This window comes from Cebus imitator, unplaced genomic scaffold (assembly GCF_001604975.1).
Source record: "Cebus imitator isolate Cc_AM_T3 unplaced genomic scaffold, Cebus_imitator-1.0 Scaffold440, whole genome shotgun sequence".
Lineage (NCBI taxonomy): Eukaryota > Metazoa > Chordata > Mammalia > Primates > Cebidae > Cebus > Cebus imitator.
In genome coordinates this window covers 298,312-300,952 of record NW_016107755.1, presented here as the reverse complement: position 1 = coordinate 300,952, position 2,641 = coordinate 298,312, and the positions used below count along the sequence as shown (strand labels likewise).

The 2,641-nt window shown below is 49.8% G+C and overlaps 1 pseudogene; it reads left to right on the top strand.

The window, feature by feature from the left end:
* Positions 1–1,227: 1,227 nt before the first annotated feature.
* Positions 1,228–2,039, top strand: LOC108290599 (annotated as a pseudogene).
* Positions 2,040–2,641: the final 602 nt, after the last annotated feature.

The window sequence follows — 2,641 nt, the reverse complement described above, 5'->3', positions numbered from 1 at the left end:
AAAAAAAAATTAAGCCAGGCATGATGGCACATGCCTGTAATCTCAGCTACTCAGGAGGCTCAGGCAGGAGAATCACTTGAACCCAGGAGGCAGAAGTTGCAGTGAGCTAAGATCCTGCCACTGCACTCCAGCCTGGTCAACAGAGTGAGACTCCATTTCAAAAAAAAAAAAGTGACTTTTGCTAGGACTTAGGACTGGTTTGTCTGCAGCAGGAGTGAAGACAGGTCAGGCATAAGGGAAGACCTCTGAACAGGAAGAAACTGGGAAACTGGGAAAGTTGTTAAAGACAAAATCTCCAAACTAGGGAATGGGCAAACTGTGTTCTGCATTTTTGCCAACAGCTTGAGAAAATCACCGGTGGCTGCTTATTTAAAAATAAGCAAGGCCGGCCAGTTGCGGTGACTCATGCATGTAATCCCAGCACTGTGGGAGGCCAAGGCTGGCAGATCACGAGGTCAGGAGTTTGAGACCAGCCTGGCCAACATGGCGAAACTCCATCTCTACTAAAAATACAAAAATTAGTCGGATGAGGTGACAGGTGCCTATAATCCCAGCTACTCAGGAGGCTGAAGCAGGAGAATTGCTTGAACCCAGGAGGCCTGGGTGACAGAGCAAAACCTCGTTGCGAAAAAAAACTGAAAATAAATAAGCAAAGCCAGGTGCAGTGGCTCTTCCTATAATCCCAGCACATTGAGAGCCTGAGGCAGGAGGATCTCTTGAGCTCAGGGTTTTGAGACCAGCTTGGGCAACATGGTAAGACCCCCCAATCTCTACAAAAAATACAAAAAATTAGTCAGGTGTGGAGGTGTGCACCTGTAATCCCAGCTACTCTGAAGGCTGGGACAAGAGAATCACTTGAGCCCGGGAGCCAGAGGTTGCAGTGAGTCTAGATCAGTCCTCTGCACTCCAACAGACCGAGACTATGCCTTAAAAAAAAAATGCCTGGGCCCAGGTGGCGCGAGCACCAGGATCTGTCGGTTGGGGTCCTACTTTTACCTAACGCCCCCGCAATGCCCTTCTCCTTCCTCAATGTGGCTCCCGCTCCAAGCCCATTTTCTGGAGCTGAGAATCCACTCTCAGGGTTAGGAAAGGCCCTCAGGAGGCAGAGGGAAACCTGTGGAATGCCGAGAAGCTGTGAAATGAAATAACGTCACGCCTGCCCCTCATCATTACTCTGACCAGGGTTCTAAGGTCACACTTAGAGCTTAACAGAAAATGGAGAAGTGCAAGGAGACTAGCAGAATGGCTGGCGCCACCTCAGCTGATGTGAAGATGAGCAGCTCAGAGGAGGTGTCCTGGATTTTCTGGTTTTGTGGGCTCCATGGCAATGAATTCTTCTGTGAAGTGGATGAAGACTATATCCAGGACAAATTTAATCTTACTGGACTCATAATGAGCAGGTCCCTCACTATCGACAAGCTCTAGATATGATCTTGGACCTGGAGCCTGATGAAGAACTGGAAGACAACCCCAACCAGAGTGACTTGATGGAGCAGGCAGCCGAGATGCTTTAGGGATTGATCCACACCCGCTACATCCTTCCCAACTGTGGCATCACCCAGCTGTTGGAAAAGTACCAGCAGGGAGGCTTTGGCTACTGTCTCCATGTATACTGTGAGAACCAGCCAATGCTTCCCATTGGCCTTTAAGACATCCCAGGTGAAGCCATGGTGAAGCTCTGCTGCCCCAAGTGCATGGATGTATACACACCCAAGTCATCGCGGCACCATCACACGGATGGCGCCTATTTCGGCACTGGTTTTCCTCACATGCTCTTCATGGTGCATCCAGAGTACCGGCCCAAACGACCTGCCAACCAGTTTGTGCCCAGGCTCTACTGTTTCGAGATCCAACTGATGGCCTACCAGCTGCCACTCCAAGCCGCCAGCAACTTCAAGAGCCCAGTCAAGACGATTCGCTGATTCCCCACCCCACCTGTCCTGCAGTCTTTGACACTTCCTTTCCTTTTTACCACTGTTTCAGGAACCCTGTATGGTTTTTTGTTTAAATTAAAGGAGTCATTATTGTGGTGGGAATATGAAATTAAGTGAAAGAAAAAAAAAATGCCTGGCCAGGCGCAGTGGCTCACACCTGTAATCCCAGCTTAGGGCGGCAGAGGTGGGAGGATAACTTGAGCCCAGGCGTTTGAGATCTGCCTGGGCAATATAGCAAGACGCTGTTCTCTACAAAAAGGACGGAAAAAAAGACCAAAAAAAAAGTGTAAACATATGCCTGGCGCCGTGGCTCACACCTGTAATTCCAGCACTTTGAGAGGCCGAGGTGGGCAGATCACGAGGTCAGGAAATCAAGGCCATCTTGGCCAACATGGTGAAACCCAGTCTCTCCTAAAAATATAAAAATTAGCTGGGCATGGTGGCGCATACCTGTAATCCCAGCTACTCAGGAGGCTGAGGCAGGAGAATCACTTGAAACGGGGAAGTGGAGGTGGCAGTGGGTGAGCTGAGATCGTGCCATGGCACTCCAGCTTGGGCAACAAGAGCAAAACTCCATCACACACACACACACACACACACACACACGCACACACACACACACACACACACAAGCCTGGCGCAGTGGCTTATACCTGTAATCCCAGCACTTTGGAAGGCCAAGACAGGCAGATCATGAGGTCAGGAAT